Below are 18,386 nucleotides of genomic sequence, written 5' to 3' on the forward strand. Positions count from 1 at the left end.
AGGTAGTGGGCATAAACAGGAATTCCCATTTAAAAATAAGAAAGATCTCATTTACTGGCAAGGCAGTTGGATTCTCCAAGAAGTAGCCCAGGGTAGTTGTGGAGTCTTCATCCTTGGAGATATTAAAAACCCACCTAAGCTTGATTCAGAACAACCTGCTCTAACTATCGCAGCTTTCATCAAGGGAATTGAACAGATGATCTTCAGAGGTCCTTTCCCACCCTGAGCCCATCTGCTATTCTCTGTCCTATGTAACCGTGAAGATAGGTTTCTGTGTGGCACTCTATTTTGCCCCTAAATTGCAAGAAGGGTTTTTTTTTTCAGTAACTTAGGCAGTTCAGGGCTATGATGAGAAGCAGTATTACTATCTGATGCTTGTCTCTGATAATATTCACATATTTACTGAATGCAGAATTGCCAAGAAGGTCTTACTGAAAGTAATGCTGCAGTGTACCATTCTGTGACCTTTGCAGTTCTTAATTCATCAGCTGATGTCCTTCCCATTTCTGGATAATGCTGGTAAAAGGGACAGAAAACTCTAAAGAGAGGGGATATGTTGTTAATAATCATATCCTGCTTGTTGAATTGTGGAAGTAGGTGAGCTGCAGACTTGTAATGACTCTTCCTCTCTACATCTCAGCCCCTGGAAGTAGCTGGAAGACACGTGGCAGTAGCAGATGTTTCCCTTTTCATTTTCCCTACATCCCCCCTCACACACATCACACCACAAAAAAGCTGTAGATAGAGAAGCCAGAAAAATATCTTTCCAAGCAGTGCTGAGACTTTATTAAAAACTGGCTAGCAAGATAGTGATTTAGAGCATGTAATCCCTTCTCAGACTACATAGATAGTATTTTGGTAGAAACCCAGGTAAACTTTCTGTTTCCAGTAACTTTGCTTCTGAAGCACAAGAATCCAGTTCTCAAAAAATAAGCTCTAAAAATTAGGGGAAAAAAATGTTAATACCATCTATTATTTTACTGGTATCTGCCAGACAATTTGAAGTTTTCTTTCACGTGTAGTTTTGAAAGTCCTTATGCTTTTCTCACATACATGCCCTCAGCTTCTGAGTAAACCCAACACATGTGGCATTTTCGATTTTCACATGCAGGATAGAGGGACTTAAATCTTCAAAGTTAGGTGGCAGATGTGACAGGGATGTGGAATGAAAATGGGCTTTTTGCATGTCATATAATCACAGACCAGTTTTTATAGGTGTCTAAAAATAATAACTGTCTGTACATAGGGATTGTGTTTTAGGACTCCTGGGGAGTTTTATGTACTTGCTTCTTTTAAATTAACAGTTGGAGTTCAGAGAACAATCTGCAGATAATTATTTTGTATTAAGCTATTCATTAAGATGTAGTGAATAGAAGGGGGAAGTAGCTGACAAATGAAGTTTTGGCAGTATTTTCTATTCCTTACAACTCTGTGGGAAGTGAAAGTGATCAATATCAGAAGTCCATGATTAGCATCTCAAAGGATTGAGGTTTCCCTTGAGAAAGGGCTCTCTCAGAATGTGGATTGTTACTGGGATTTTGATGTGGTTGCATTCTCATCACAGAAAACAGGTTCTAGACAAAATCACACTGTAGATTTTGACTCACTTCTGTCCAGATAGGAGTTGTTAGAAAATATGATTGTCCAAGTGGTTTCTATGTGTAGCTCCTACCTCCTGTCTTAAAAAGGGACCAACTTTCTTGTTTGTGCTGGTCTTAATGTCAGCATGAGTACAGCTTGATGTTGGTGGAAGAGCAGCACAAGGCACAGGTTCTCCTTCATCAAAGCATATGGTGCAATCAGTTGTGATGACCCTTCCCAACATGCTTAGGGTATAGTAGGGCCTGCTTTACAGTTTATTTATTTATTTGTTTGTTTATTACTGAAGAGCAAACAGAGCATGCAAGAGAAGGAAGAGTGGAAACTGAAATGGAAATGCCTTAAGAGGGTTTGTGAATCAGTGAGGTGCATTGTCTGGTCCTGTACCAGACACATTTTTCAGGGTAAATCTCATAATCTCTTGGCGTGGGGAATCCCATTGGCTTTGGGACTGCAAAGGCAGCACCTTTCTTTCAGGACTGTGATGCTCCTTCCCCACTCCCCCAGTACTGAGTCTTAGAGTTAGGAAGGAGAAACTGGAAAAGTTATGCAACTGGTTGATGGATTCTTGAGATGCTCAAGGTCCTAGGGATGTGCTATTTTTGTTCCTGCAGGCATTTAAAAAAATGTGCTTCCAACATTTTGTTTTGGAATTATTGCTGGAGTTCTGAAGTCCAGGAATTTTTAGCAAGTCCTCACCATGGGAGCAGAAAAGAAACAAATCCAAGATATTTTAATATGGCACACATAGTTCTGCTGTTGCCAAAGGGAAGTGCTCTACTTAAATGTCAAGACAATGTTAGCAACAACTGACTCGAGAGAAATAATTTGGTGATTCCAGTCCAGTTAGTAATGGTCAGCTGTCTTTCACAGAAAACTCTACACAGTCTTTCAGTGCTTGCAAGATGCTTACTGTGCAATGGGTATGTAAACTGCACTCTGCATGTTCCCTCAAGCTGGGTTTTTCAGAGTCCTTATCGTAGGGTAGGTGAACCTTCCTTTCCTAGCATCTCTCTGGTGTGTTCCAGAGAGAACCACTGGACGTAACAATCACATAAATGCACAGCACAGTTTTGGGATCAGAAGGTTCACTTTCTGTTCTCTTTAATTAGACACTGACTTTCCTGATCTCAGTTGCCTTTGCAAGGGAAATAGATAAGCTGTATTATTTTAATTGGCTAGTTCTTCCCACTGTGGTACTTCTCATTTGGAGTACTTTTCTCTTTTTCCTCTCATTTGCCTGATTCAGCATTCAGTTTTGGGCACCTGAATATGGAAAGGACACTGAGGTGCTGGAGCAGGTCCAAAAAAGGGCAACAAGGGCTTGGAGAATATGCCCTACAAGGAGAGACTGAAGGAACTGGGGCTATTTAAACTGGGAAAGAGGAGGCTGAGAGGAGACCTTATTGCTCTCTTCAAATACCTGAAAGGTGATTGCAGTGAGAGTGGGATTGGTCCCTTTTCACTGGTAACAGGTGATAGGATGAGAGGAAATGGCCTCAAGTTGCATCAGGGGAGGTTTAGGTTGGATATCAGGAAAAACTTTACAGAAAGGGTTGTGAAGCACTGGAATAGGCTCCCCAGAGAGGTGGTTGAGTCACCATCCCTGAATGTGTTTAACAACTTTTGTGTTTAAAAACTGTTTGGATGTGGTGCTCAGAGACATGATTTAGTGGAGAGTTGTTAGAGTTAGGGTAGTATGGTTAGGTTGTGGTTGGACTTGATGATCTATAAGGTCTTTTCCAACCTGAGCAATTCTGTGATTCAATGATTCCCTTCTGGTATGACCTTAACTAATTAGAATCTATTCCACTTGTGTTTCTTGTCGCGTTTCAGTAACACTGTTGATTTTGTATAGTCTTTTTGGCTATTATCGTGAGATTAGAATTTAACTTAGTCTTTTCTGTAAATTTCTCACAGTACCATGAAATTTCATATACATATTGTTCCCAAGTCTGTTTTAGAAGTGTTTAGTTCAGTAATACACAACTGTCATTTTACCAGATGCTATTTATTGGACCCTAGCCTGTTTTCCCATTCAACTGTAATGCCTACTCAGTTCTCTATGAAAATTACTTTATATTATTGGCATCCTGGACAGATGTTTTCATCTGACTGTTGTATATGTCAGCACTTAGAAGCTTTTCTTCAGCTCCATGTTTCGTGGTCTTCTTGAATGCTTACTGTATTACAGTCTCTAACTCTTTTTTTCCTTCTTTCTACAAAAAAAGCTCTAATGCCTCTTAATGTTACTTTTTGTTTTGCCAGAAGCCAATTATTATTAGGAGACCAGATGGAGATGCTTCCTACCAATACCCTTCTAAATTTCTCACTGACCTCCTTTGTGTCATCTTTGGTTCTGCATAGACCTTTGAATCCAAGCAAGGTTGTCTTATCCTTGCCAACCTTCTTTTCCTTATGTAACATTTCTAATGTGGAGCTTTTCCCATCCACAAAATGAAGTCTAGGTTCCCAGTATTTAAACCTTAATGTCTGAAAGGTCCATTGCTTTGATATTTTAACGTGCCCTTTTCATCTAAGGATAAATCTTCAAATGATTCTTGTAACTCCTGTCTATCAGCTGCTGCTTTTAATAGTTTGATTTGCTTTCATCGGAACTTTTCAGCTTTCATCCTGTGTCTAAACTTAATTCTTTCATTATGGCAAATGACTATATCATAACCTACTGAGTCTCTCTGAAACAGGAAAACAAAAGCTGACTCAAATTTCTTTATAACTTCATTTTGTTTCTGCAGACATTTAGTTTGTTTTTCTTTTTCTATTCAGAATGTTTTTTTCATTTTTGTTACTATTTCATTTCATAAACCAAATGCTATGGCCTTGATTGAACTACAACGCTTGTTACCTTACATGAGAATATTGATAGTTTACAGACCAAAAATTATCCATGCCAGGAGAGCTGAATTTACTTAGATGACAAAATGCCCTTCTCTGCAACAAAAAACATCGTAACAGATAATGTGACCACGTTTTTACTGTTTTCTGCAATTTTTTTTGGCTTGCAACTGAGAGAACAAAGTGAATTTGGCATTGCTCTTTCAGTTTATAAAAATACATTCTTTGTCTTTTAAGTGTTTTAACTTTATTTTATTTACCTTCTTTCTGTTAAAAAGTCAGCACTCAGCGAATGTTTTTAATTTTATTTTATTTTATTACAATTCATTAACAAGGATGAATAATTTGGCATTACTAGGGGAATAAACAGGATTAGGTGATGAAATTTCAGGAATTCCAAGGTAGGGTTGCCACTGTGTTTAGGGGGATGGAATAGTCTGCTGTGTGTATAGTGAGCTCTGGATGCCTTAGCAGGGTGTAACCTGGTTTCTAAATTCCTGGCAGCCGGAAATATTGCTCAGTGAGAATTGCCATCCAGGTGATGCCTTAATTTGTTATGTCTGTGTGAAGATATTATATTAACGTCAAAGAAGATTTTTGCATAAGTGCAAGAAAATGACTCACTCCATTCTCTTTTTTTTGGCCAGCATCTGGAATATGGTCAGTATCACTGCATCCAAATTTCTTCTGTGCACTGAGTATGCCACAGGGTGAGGCTGTTGTGGGGACAGCGACCCAATTTGTGAATTTCTGTTGCCACTAGGATGCCAGAGCACTTGCTGTGTATTCAAATTCTAAAACAAAACTTGGCAGAAATCTCCCCTATGATATGTCAGTGAATCCATCTCTTCAGCAGCTATTGCTTTCTGAGCTCAGTCATTGTAAGAAGACTTCTCAATTATTCATTTAAGACCAATATAGATGTGAGTGGGTGTATTGCGAGAACTTGACATCACCATTTGCATCATGTTGTCCACTTCATGACTCTGTGGTTTAAATTTTGAGGCCACATGCAAAACTCTGCCTGTTTTCTCCTGTGCTGGCTTTCCTGCTGCAAGAGAAGATTTTTCCCATGGTCCATGTCTGATGCAGTGTAAAAGGAAGAAATAGGAAGCAATTGGCAGTATTTAGAGTTAGTGAGTAAAGGGAATTCTTCTGGTGCTGCCTCCTGCTAGCAGGAGTGCTACATAATCCTTTCATAAACATAATCCAAGCTGTATCTTACTGTTGCTTCATTTTTCCCCTTCCACAGTCTTCATTTCCTACCTACATTTGTGTGCATCCCATTTGTTATAGTCCAGCATTACCCTGTAGCATAAACAAGCCCCCTCTCTGAAGTACTTTAAAGAGCAATCATATCCCCCTCTCAGCCATTACTCTGCCACTTTTAATAGAGTTTGCTTTTTCTAATCTACCCGTAGGATATTTTTTTCCTTCTTCCAAAGGTTCTTTTCTTCATTTGTTGCAGTTAGATGGAATTCAACTTTCTTCATAAATCAGATATAAATTATAGTCCACATAGGTATGTTTTTAAGGGAAAGAAAATAAGTCAAGTATAAATCTATATTTTTACCTTCTTGTTCAGAGAATAATGCTTTTCCTCTATGGAGTATTCTGAAAGTATTCTGGGCTTTGTACAATGGCTTGAAACTTCCCTGTGCATAGTGAAAATACCTTTTCTGAATTATCTGAATATTATGTTCTGTTGTTGCAACTCCTTTACATCAATGCCTTGTATGAATGTTCTTGAACTGAATCGTGAATTGACCATCTAAAATAGAGAATCTTTGAGTCTGATTTAATGCTCATACTGGTAGTCCCCAGGAATACAAAGTTTAACTGCACTACTGATTTTTTTCTCCACTTCTGTCGTTTAACCACTCATTCAGCTTTCTTCTGTTACGGTGTCCCAGTTATCTGTAGTGTGAGCAGTGTCTTCCAGAGCTGTCAAATGCACATGTCATTTGGTGACTCTTCTTATTGTGAAGTGTCACTGAAAATATTATTAATTGAAGTCTTTCCCAAGACTTGCCTTTGAGAAACTAGAAAAATAATCTCCACAGTCTATACTAACTCTTTCTCATATCCAGTTACTCAGAACTGTAACCAGTTTCTTCAACAACATCCAGAGCAATAGGTTTCTGTCTGATGTAGGTAACAAAAGCAACAGAACTGTGAAGAACAACCATGTGTGGTAGCAGAGTGGTACCATGCCAGGGGACTCAGACACTGAGTCTATCTGCTATCAAGAGGACTCTAGTGATAGGAGAAGATGTCATGCAACTGCATACAGATCAAGTACTTCAGGGATGAATAATAGAAATTTGTGGTCTAATCTAGCAGCTTAATGTGCCATATGAGTTCTCTATGGTGTGTAAAAAGCAAGGCAGAAGTTTTGCAAAGTGTAATTGATAGGCACAAGTGATACAATTCTTGGAAACTCAGAAAACTGGAACTCTTAAGTTATGCCACACATATGTATATATGGCTGCTAATTAGCAAACAGAAAAGGGATATAAAGTTGGCAGAGCTCCAGAAGGCAGAAGTATTGTGCCTGCTGCATTTACATTTTGTAATTTGATTCAAGAGAAAAAGGGAGTTGGAGTAAGTTGCCAGTCATCTTTCTCTGTCCCCCTGCTTAGCTTTGCCATCCCTGTACGTGATCCACGGGAACAGTTAAAGAGGAATCTAGTCCTTATTTAAAGACAATTAAGAATTGCATTTTATTGTTATATTTTTCTTACTACAATGTCATTGTTAGATTTGTAATAAGGAACTTATCTTGTTGTATTGCTAAGGTATACTTTTTTTCTTTTTTTTTCTGTCTAGTGTTCAACGCTGAATGCCAATAACTGAGAAATTGGAAACTCTTAATTTTCGGTTGTTGAATGGCACAAATCATATTACAGACAAATAATTGTAGTGTAACCCAAAACAAGTTTGGGAACCTTTCTCAGTGTTCCCAACAAGCTGCATGAGCTGTTTGGATAGCTAGTGTTGCAAATGCAAGGTCCTCCTGGCAAGCATTACCAAAGAAAGGCATTCCTGGCACTAGCGCAGAAAGAGAGTGACAGCACTCAAATTGCTTGTGATGTTGGATGACTTTATACTGTGCAGCCCAAGCATATTTTTAATGTGCCTAAGAAAGAGTGTTTGATACCATCCCTTTCTCATATATAGGGTTACCAGATACTGTGGGACAAATATGGCAGTTCAGTGCTCTTTTTTTTTTCCTTCTCTGTCAAGTTGGAGTTTCTTCAGATTTGCAGTTTTTGTGAATAATGTTTAAATAATATGCTTTCCATAGGTATATAGATAGATCATATATGTAGCATGTAGGCGGACTGTGAATGTGCCCTGCATTTAAAAAGCTATCTTATATAATGCAAAAAAATATTTTGAAATATGAGTAAATGTGTCTTGTCTTTTCTAAAGAAACGTTATTTCTGTTGTTTATTATTTGGATCTGATATACCAGACAGATCTGCTCTGGAGAATCAATTACAGCTTTGGTGAATGTTCTGCTGGGCTGTTTGGTTCCAGGCCTGGGCAGAGAGAAAGCAGAAGCTGTGCCTCTGCAGACCCTGTACTTTCAGATCTTGAAATTACTTCCTGGCCATGAAATCTGCAGTACAGACATGTCCACAGCAGGAGGGTTGGAACTTGATGAACTAGATGATCTTTAGGGCTCCTTCCAACCCAAGCCATTCTGTGATTCCATTCTGTGATTATGTGATTTTAAGGCAAGTTCTTATTTGCTGTTTGCTCCCTGATTATAATACCATTGAGAAGTGTCACAGAAGTTAAGTTTTTCAAAACTAATTTTGGCTACAACAGCTTTGAAATGGGTCTGCAGCTCCAGGTCTTCTGGCTCTCCAGCTAGTCACGTGAAACTCATTTCTTATTGTTGGAAGTTTTCTGAGAAGTAGCGATTTTTACTTTTTTTTAACAGTGTTTCAATTTCTGTTGACTGAACTCAGCAGTAAGTATCATTTTATTACCTGTTAGAAAGAAAGGCAGAAAGTACTAATCCTAGGAAAAAATGGCTTGTTTCCTTTTGGAGCATGGAGTGAGTACACATGAAGAGCAGCTAGGCAGTGCTCCTAGTGTAAATGTAATCATTTAGGATTAGATGACTTGCAAATACAGTTTAACCTAAATGGGCTGCTCTACAGGTAGAAAATCTAATTAAGCCTAATTAGTCAGTAATTTATGTTTCCCATGCCATATACATCCCAGTCCCCTGATAACTGACATTACTGTAACTCCACTGGGAACCAGCTGGACAGCAGAGGGTCGAGGCAGCAGGCCAGGCTAGGCCTTGTGGCAAGTCCTCTCTGCTTTGGTAGTGCCACCAAGGCATTACCTCATCAAAGCTCATGGCCACGCAAAGCAGTCTTGAAAGAATTGGAATATCTTCGACTTCTTTGTGCTTTTAGACTGAGTTGAAAGCAACCAGCTTTTTTTTTCAGCTGTTTCAGGAGAGAGCTGTTGAGGGACAGTCAGAAAGACGTCAACATTAGCTTTACTTTGGTCAAACACTGCCCTTGAATAAAAAGTGAGGGTATTTTGTATCTGTTAGATAAATAACTGATGAGATTTCCATCAAAGAATACTTTGTTGTGACTAGAGCATTTCTTAAACTCCATAGGTAATTTTTTTGCAGTGTGTTGGAGTTTGTTGACATACAAAGGAGCACATAATACTTCCAGAAGTGCTCATTAATCATGGATTAGCATGTATCTGTAATTGTTGTCCTGATTACTTCCCTGATTGAGTGTAAAGTGAATAATATTCTTGATAGCATCTGCGTAAAATGCATATATTAGAGAACGGGGTCGTAGGTCTTTCAGAACAAGTTTTACAGTTGCCAGCAGGAGGACAGTTGAAAGAACACATTTTTTCTTTGATACAGACACATCATTAGTTGGTGCCACAGCAGATACAAATTTCCTTTGACTGTCCCACTGAAATTAGATCACCTTCCCTCCCTATGTCATCTGATAAAATTAATGCAATTACATTAACATTAAAAGAACAAAAGGAACATGTGACCACAGCAAGGGGGCACACTGACAAAATAGATTTCAAAGCAAATACCATCTTTTGTGCAGCTTACATGGTGCTGGCCTCCTTGTGAGCCCAGACTTACTATTCATTCATAAGACAAAGTATAAATCTTCATAATTAAACTGGAAATAGGAGTGAATTTTTTTGATGTTTTCCAAGAGAGATTTTGGTCTGACAGAATTTTTGTTGCTTTAACTGATGTCCTCTCTCATTCTGGGATGGGTTGTTTTTGAGGGGACAGTGAAGAGCATTGGAAGGGTTACCTACGTGGAACAGATGCAGAACAGAAGACTCTCAGTTTTGATCTCTCTCATGTCTAATTTGCTTAGGCTACGTTGAAAGACCAGTGCCCATTCACTACTTGAATTTTTGTTTGTGTGTTTTTGTTTGTTTGTTTGTTTAAAAAGCTTCTGAACAGTATAAAACTTCATGGTAAAATACACTAAAGGGTATAGGGAAGAAGATGAAACAGAAAGTCTTTGATTGGAGCTGACCCACAAGCAATTGTAAGAAGAAGGTGTTATATTCTAGTCTGGTGGGTTTTCTTCCCTACCTCATTGAAGTCAACCTGTTTCGGCTGCACAATGACGTGTGGATAGAAGGAAAATTATCTTTGGTATCAGGAATTTCTTGAACAACGTTCCTGTATGAGCCCCTGAGGAGCTGGGTTGGCAGGGAATTGAGAGAAGGGGGCCATGTGTCATGTGAACCTCCGTCAGGGTCTTGTTCGGAGCATTATAGGGACTACATCCTCATGCTGATTGACATCAACACTTTTGCTCCCGCTGCAGATCAAAATGCCTTGCATTTATATGCTAAGGAGAGGATCTGCTGCTCCATACACCTGGTGTAGAAAGTAACAGTGGATGGGTTGTTCTTCTTGACTTCCTGCACTGTCACCTGCTGCCCCAGCAGTAACCATGCAGCTCATGTTGGAGGAGATGGCTCCTTGAGAAGTGCCCCCTACCCTACTGGTCTGCTGCCTCCTTCTGCACTCTCCTGCAGACACAAATAAGTGAGCTCAGCAAGGGAACCAGCTTTAATCTTCCCCATAAACTATTACCAGTGCTGTCTTCATAGATGGCTGCTGACTGTTTATCACCAATAAAGCTATGTGGGCCAAGAAGAAAGCTGCCTTTAAATTCTCAGATGATGTAGCAAAGATGTCAGGAAAATCATTCAAGGATCAGCTAACTGACTGGACGTACTGAGGATGTAGCAACTAGAAATGGTATGAGACTGTGTTGTAACACTTTTTGGAAAGTGTCTGTTTTGCATGTCACTTTGCTAATCAAGTTTTAGCTTAATGAGACTCTAAAGACTTAATCATTTCTTCAGCACACACAAATGCTTCCCTTGTATATAAGTCTTCTTTACTGTAATGTATCTTCCATAGCACAGAGTAATTTTTCTGATACTGTTTGAATTTATTTTTTTTTTTGCATTATTTCAGAGAGGGAAATATCCCAAAAGGCACATGTGTGTTTGCCTGCGTATGAGTCAGTGAATGAATGCATGTTTTATTCGTCTAGCTGTTTTCAACCAGGCACTGCTGCGACGCTCAGCAGGCATGACTCAGGTGGATCTGCGCAACTGCTGAAGTACTCTGGTTTTTAACACGGAACCGCTGGCCCCATCTGACTACCCTCCTGTTTGAAGTTACAGTGTAGCTTGTTCTTAAAAATATTTACGGTATTTGTGGAGATCTTCCTTCCCCCCCACCCCCCCACCACTCTCCCAAAAACGGATGAAGAGAGAGTTACTAAGGAAGAGGTAATGCTGAAACAGGGAGCACTGTGTTGCAGGGGAGCCTAGATAGGAATGGAAGTGAAAAAAGAATGACGATGTCTCCTCAGCTCATCTTCCTGCCAACTCAAAATTCATCTGCATGGGATAACCCATGCCACTCTCCAGTGAATCAGCAGCAGAAGTGAAAATTCTAGCTTGGGAGATGTCATCCACCCCCTTATTCTCTTAGCTTGAATTTAAATATTTTGAAGGTTAATTCACTTACACTCACGCGCTGACTTTTAACAGGAAAACTGAGTCTGTGGGCTTCAGTGTAAATTATTAGAATGCCAAATAACTGAGGTTAAATTTTTGAATGGTTGTTTATGCCAACAGTTTATAAGAGTGGAGGAAATAAACCTTTTTTGAACAGCTTTCCTAACAGAAAGTGTGACTTAAGCCAACAGAAATGTGCAAATACATAGCTCAGTGCCAAAACTGCCATACATGAACTAGATTTATTATACACCAAGCAGAAAGAAATTCAAACATTCACTCCAACCCTCATTCTGTGCTGAGATTTGAGTAAAGGGGGTGTCTCTAGAAGATAAACTGTTTGGGAAATTAAATTTTCGGAAGAACCCCCCCCCCCCCAAGTGTGACATTTTTTTGCCATCAGGCTCATGTGATCTGCTGTCATTACAGTGTGGATGAACTTCCCAAAGGTCGACATCACAACTCTGTTCAGTGTCACAACTACAGTGTGTCAAGTTCATAACAAAATAAACCTCCCACCGGAAATAACTTCTCTTTGAAGCTCCAAAACTTGCTCTAGTCTCAACTTTAAAAAAAGCAGTGTCATATATCAAATACACTGGAAAGTTATTTCAAGCTACTTTTCTATGATAAAGCACTATGGTTTGGCCAGTGCTGCAAGTGCAGATGTATTCACTGCACTCCAGGCTTTGCCAGTGCATTATTTTATTTATGGCTTGCTCCCTTCCGTTTTAATTTTTAATAACTGTTGGTAAAATTTGTCACATTGCTCCATGCTAAAGACTTTAACACACTGGTAAGTAAATTTAAAGCTCTCTGACATGAAATATATTCTGGATTGACTCACATGGCAGAGAACACAGGGTTTAGCAAAAAAGGCAAGCTCACAAGTGTGATTTAGCTACCCGTTTTCAGAAATAATTTTGTCTTATTAATGGGAAAGTTAAAAAAGCAGTGGTGACAGAGCTCAGCTACAAATATAGCACTGCTGTTGCAGTCTAAGCTCACGGACTTCCAGCTCGCGCTTGTAGTGGCTCTGGTTTGGTGAGGTACTTGAATTTAAGCACAGTTATAGCTTGAAATCTGCACATGACCCTCTCTGTGATGTCTCACTGACCTTGAAATCCTTTCTTTGTGGTGATAGTGAAAATGGAACTGAAGTTAGGTGTTAGTTACTACTGTCAGTAATCAAACTGAAAGTATGTTCCTTTGAAAAGATTGCAGTTGTATGTATATCTGTGAATGTACCTGTGCTTAGGTTTCTAAAGGCTGACAAGGAGATGTCAAAGGACTTTTAGCATGAGAACCAAGTTTGGTAATATCATTATGAATAAATTTAGTAATTACAGTAAACAGCTACTTTAAAAAAATGCATGGGCATTATGTCAGTAATGTAACTAAATTATTTCTACTGTTTTAGTGTTATTTATCCTAATGTAGAGATTTCATTTGGAGCCTTTGTCATTTTTTCTTCCTAGGATAGTAAGATTTTGGCCTCCTGGAAAATCTGGTTAACTTGTTTGCTAATGGCCTTTAAAAACTCAAGCATAGCACTTGAACTGTATATCATTGTTCCTGTCTGTGATTTATAGTGGTGAGTTGTGTCACAGACCTCTGTGAAGTTTGCTCAGGTGAGAGCTACATGGACACATGGTAAGAGTGGTATGCTCCACCAACAATGCAATAATAGGTGGCCTTGCAAGCATTTCACCCTATAGTGCACGAGGCCAGGATTTCTGTGTCACCTTCCACTGTTGGCTTTGTAGTGGCCGCCCACATTGTGTCAAGGTCGCATTCCTCCCAGGCTACCAGCTGTGAGCTGGGAAATGCAGAGCTCTCGGCAGAGAGAGACTCAGAGAGGAGGCATCCTAAATGACACAACCACATGGCTATCTTGGTTTTATATTAACTTTTTAATGAATGCCTCAGTATTAAATTCAGGAGGTTAAAAACATTCTTAGAAGGTTTTTTTGGTAATGCATGGTTGAAGTCTGTAGCCTCCTTGTGGCTTTGAGGCATCAGGAGGGTCTCATGAGGACATGCCGGGACCTGACATCAGCAGAGGGGCTGGCACAGCTCCCTGAGGGGAACAAGCTCTGCATTGCTTCCCACTTTTGGGGACCTGAAATGAGGAGTGAGGATCCTTACAAGGACAACATAAGGAAAGCAATTAACGTAAAGCTGGGTCTATCTATGAGGTTATTGGAAGATCAAATGAGTGAATACCCACCAGGCATTCTAGCCTAGAGAAATGCTTTAGGATCACCTGTCCTGCTGTAAGGAATTTATGCCTTTAATGGCCAGTGGAAATGTCCTGGCTCACATAGTGCCCCCAAGGGTTTTGGCTTGCTCAACTCTATTCTCAGTACTGAAAAGGCAAAAAGAGAAACTGCTTCAATCAAAATCCATAATATATCACTGACAACCTGAAAATGTTCCCTTTGGGGTTGAGAACAAAGTGAGTATTCATTTCTGACCTTCAAATCCAGCCTATTATATAATAATATTGATGAAAAATTGTCATGCCAAGCATGAAATAGTCTATTACAAGTTGTTCCAGTTATCATCAGACATGAGGAAAAGCCCAAAATGCTTCTGCAGTGTACGACTATTGTGTGGCAACATCTAATCATTCTTTAGGATTATATACATGGATTTTCACTTCATCTTTCCAGCATTTTACAATCCCTCTGTCCACCTCTTCCCCCTCTCTCTCATCCCCAGCCTCCTAAAAATAAAGTTCTTGGTGGCTGAGTTGGTGCCATACGGTCTAGTACTCTGCGTGGCGGCTAACTGGTTAAAGAACAGCTGAGGATGTTTTCATCTATTACCAGGGTCAGCCCTGGTAATAAAACATCCCCTAAAACTGTCTGTCAGTATGGCACATGTTAAGACTCTTGGGCTGATGGCCTCTGAGAAGTGGCTGTAGCTGGTAGTTTGGTTGCATGGGTGCTACCTCCAGCCCAAAGGGCCAAACAAAGTCCTTGCTGTACAGAAACTACTATGCTCATCCTGTTTGTCTTGTTTTTGGGGGGGTTCGTTTGTTGTTGGTTTTGTTTCAGTGCCCAAATGCAAAACCTTAATACCTGATTCTCAAATGTCTGAGCATCCTTAGGTGGCAATGAAATCGTAGGGGAGGGAGTGTAAGGATCAGGAGGAGACATCCAAGTGCCTATCACAGTATTAAACAGTAGATTTATCTGTTGAGTGAAAACTTGAACTATTAAAATGCCCCAAAACAAGTTGCAAAAACTAAGAAATGCTATTTGTACAAGGATAAACAAATGTTTGTGGGAAAGAATCTGTGCATGATACTGATTTCCTTTAGTAAATGAGGACATCCCTTTGAATAAGTTACATTTAGAGTATGCAGTGTCTGAATACTCCTCGCAAAGCTTGGAACAAGAATCGCTTGAGAATCCAGCATGTTGTCTGTCTGTCTGGACTTTGTGATAATTAGGAGCTGAAAGCTCATGTGATAATTGGGAACTGAAAGCTCGTTAGAGTGGAGCTTCTAAGCCTTTTCTTGGAACATGTGGCTGAGGAGCACCAGGATCTGCGAGAGCTTCAGGAGGTGAAACACTCACGTTTGTCACATTGCCACTTAGAAGCTGTGCTTTTTTTGAGTGAAGGACTGGAATGAATGGAGGGGTATCTTGCTCTCTCTTGCAGTTGTGTGGACAGACATCTAGGCTGTGCTTCTCATGGGTTCCTTGAAGTATTATTCTAGAACAAGTGAAAGAAGGCATAGTAATTTCTTATTTATTGCTGAATGTAAGCTCTGCTGCAGATTGCTGTAGGCAGAATCACTCAGTGGAAATTAGTTGTGTCATTTGTAGAGTTTATCTTTAAACTGATGCTGACCTGAGAGATAGGAGGAAAGATAGGAAAATTCAGAAAATCTGTGTCCAGTCTGTCACCTTTGTAACTGGAAGCTTATTTTCTTATAGCTTCAAGTGAAGACTCAATATCCACAAATTATGGATTGATATTTTTATTATTTATGTATTTTACGAAATCATTAAAGAATTATTACTTATAAGCGTTTGTACCTGAAATGGTAGCAGGCAATAGCTGTATCTCCCCTTCATTCTCTGATTTACTCCTGTAAATCTGATGATTTACAACTAACCCAATTAAATGCACACTTCCCTTGTAACTGCCCATAAGCTGGCAGACAGTAGTCAGTTGTTGAGAGTTTTGTTCATTTCTGGGTTGGCTGAACTGAACTGAGCATAAACTTTCAAGCTTAAGATGTGAGCAAGGAAAACTTTACGATTTCCAGGCAGAGCTGTCTCATTGCAGTTATTTACACAGTGCTGCTTTGACTTGCTCTTAAAAAATTGCACTAAGGCAGAGATTAGGAATTCAAAGAGTGGTTTTGTAAGCAAAAATGCTTTGGTTTCATTCAGTAAAAAGACATGTAGGGGAGGGAGAAAGGGGGAGTGAGCAAGGGGGAAAAAGATTATTGCTTCAGGCAGGTTTTATATACGTAGTCAGAGAGATGTACTCCTTCAGAGCCTTGGGAATATGCATTATGTGACATAGCTTCAGCGAGACAACTTGTGTGTGGCCTCTTCACTTCATCTCTCCCTCCTCATCATCACCCTGTTGGTATGGATTTGGGTCTCCTTTTGAGAAACTGTTGTGGAGATTCAGTTTCTTTCTCAAAGCTTTCGTAACGTTTTACATCCCTCACTAAAAGTAACTTAGGAGCTTTTCACTTCAGGATTTATGTGGAGAACACATCCATCCTCTTGATGTTTGGGTTCTGGTGCTGCGCTGTTGCCCCTTCCTGCATTTTAATTGGATTGTTCGTGGAGATCAGAAATAACTGGAGCAGTCTTTGCTAACAGCAAAAGGTCCTTTAATACAAATAGTTGACTGGCTTAGTTTACAAGCAGGTATGATGGTATATCACTATTTTAGCTCATCACAGGGAATGTAGCTTATAATAAGGACTTAAATGTAGGTATTGTGCATGAGTATTTTGTATGTGCAGTGGTGTTTTTGTTCTGTGCTCATTGGCATGTAATTCTTAGAAGCTATATTATGCCTTCTATTAATATAATGGAAAATTAGTAACCGCAGCTTACAATATTATACCTGCAGGATTTGAATATCTTTTATACAGTGTCTTGGGTCATTTATTGCTTGTTATCATGAGAAATTTGTATGAGATTTTACATACATTGTAGAGAACTTCCTTCCTTGTGGTCCAGATGAGTTTGCAGGAAACCTAGGCAAAAGTAGCTAACACAAGTGGTGCTTTTTCCACACTTTGCAAATGTACCAGGGCATTGCTGAAAGCCTTCTGTCTTTCCCTGCAGTCTACAGTGAGAGATTTGTTCCCTGTATACAAATTTGCAGCATCCTTACAGTGGCAAGGCAGAGTAAAGGAGAGGCTGTAGTGCTAAGGGCTTAATGTTTTGTGTCTTCAGCTGGTGGTAGGAAACTGCTGCTCAGTGATACAAAACTCTTTGATGAGACTTAACCACATACTCTGAAAACCTCCAGCAGGTTAAGGAGAGCAGAAAAAAACTCCTTTTTTCTCTTTTTTTTTTCTTTCTTTTTTTTAACCCAAGATCTGCAGATGCAAGAGCAGGAGAGAACAGCATGCTTGCCTGCACTGCCTGCCCCTGAGTTACAGGGCTGTGGGCTGGCAGTGCTGCTGCTACTGCAGGTTTTTGAGAGCAGCAGCCTGAAGTGCACACACACGGAGGAAATCTGCATTCCTCCCCCTCCTGCCCATGGCTTTTGCTTTTTTGGAGGAGGCGGTTGTTGTTTTTCAGCGCTTGCTGACGTCAACTAAATTGCCAGATGGCATTTCAATGCTTTGCAAAGAGACAGGAGCCTTTTATTACCGAGGTCACGTGGATCTCATTCATTTGCATTCCCAGAAGTGGTCTAAAGCTTTTGCTAACTGTACAGGCAACGAGTGCTCTGCACCTTCTAGAGACCCAGAGGGCCTTTTGTGGGATATTGTTACCTTAAGCAGACCTGATAAGGAGCATGCATAGATGAAAGTTTTGCTTCGCATTCATTTGGCTACCAAATATTGAAAGCTTCCAGATGGTTGTGCTTTGCAGAGTTTTGTTGTTGTTGTTGTTTGCTTGCTTGCTAATGACAAAAGGATACTTCTGAGAATTGAGGGCAATAAAAGACCTATAGCTTAGCTCAGAGAAGGTTACTTATAGACTCTTGCATACAGGTGCTTAGTAACTTGCAGAACAAATGTGCAAGCCCTGCACTGTGACAAATATTAGCATAGAAAAGCAGCTATTTGGATTTAGATTTTGAAGATTTCAGGCACTATCACTGGAGCTTGGATTGCAATGTGACCTATGCATTGAGATGAGACTTAGTCCTTTACACTTTTGAACACTTGACTGAGAACTCTGTAGCAGATGCACAAGATTAAAACAGTTTACTTGCTGTGCCTGAGCCATTCCCACAGCAGCTGGGCAGGGGCTATGGCAGTGTTTGAAGGGCAGATCAGTCCCTTACTGACGTGGTACCTCTGGCAGCAGCCCTTGTTTGAAAGCTAAACCAGAAGGGGAGGAACATGTGATTAGATTTCAAGTGGACTGAGACCTTGAAGAAATGATCCTGGATGAACTTGCAAATCCTACAGGAGAGCACATGGATGTTTGGGAAGTGTGCGGCTGTGGAAGCATTCTGTTTATTGCACATGACCAAGATGGGACTTGAACTGGTTTCTCAGGTCAAACGAGCATCTCCAACATTCTCACCTTTGTCTGAAAATGAAAGGTTGGAGTGCTTTTTATTTTTCCCTGAAGCAAGTGTGAGAATCTTGGCTGGATCCCATGGGCTCTGCGGTGATGCAGAAAGGAGGC

Source organism: Meleagris gallopavo, chromosome 1 (genome assembly GCF_000146605.3).
Source record: "Meleagris gallopavo isolate NT-WF06-2002-E0010 breed Aviagen turkey brand Nicholas breeding stock chromosome 1, Turkey_5.1, whole genome shotgun sequence".
Taxonomy (NCBI): domain Eukaryota; kingdom Metazoa; phylum Chordata; class Aves; order Galliformes; family Phasianidae; genus Meleagris; species Meleagris gallopavo.